A 289-nucleotide genomic window follows, 5' to 3' on the forward strand; every position below is an offset into this window, starting at 1 on the left:
TGTGCTCTTCCGATCTGGAGATATTTGTAATGATTCAATTGAGCGTTGAAGAGTTCTCGGACTTGGTAATAATAATTCTTTACGCAATACTTTGTAACTCTTAGGACCAGTAAAATATATACTAAGACAAAATTGTTTAAACTGCATAGAATATTTCTTGCCTTTTGTTAATTGTTGGCTTAATTTTGCTTGTTCCTTAACAAAAGTTGCTGTAGAAGGAGATAAAAATTTATCTGTCAGCTGACAATAATATTGTAAGTCCTCCTTAATGTTTGATTTTTTTATTGCA

Source organism: Wasmannia auropunctata, unplaced genomic scaffold (assembly GCF_000956235.1).
Source record: "Wasmannia auropunctata unplaced genomic scaffold, wasmannia.A_1.0 LD336060.1, whole genome shotgun sequence".
Taxonomy (NCBI): Eukaryota; Metazoa; Arthropoda; class Insecta; order Hymenoptera; family Formicidae; genus Wasmannia; species Wasmannia auropunctata.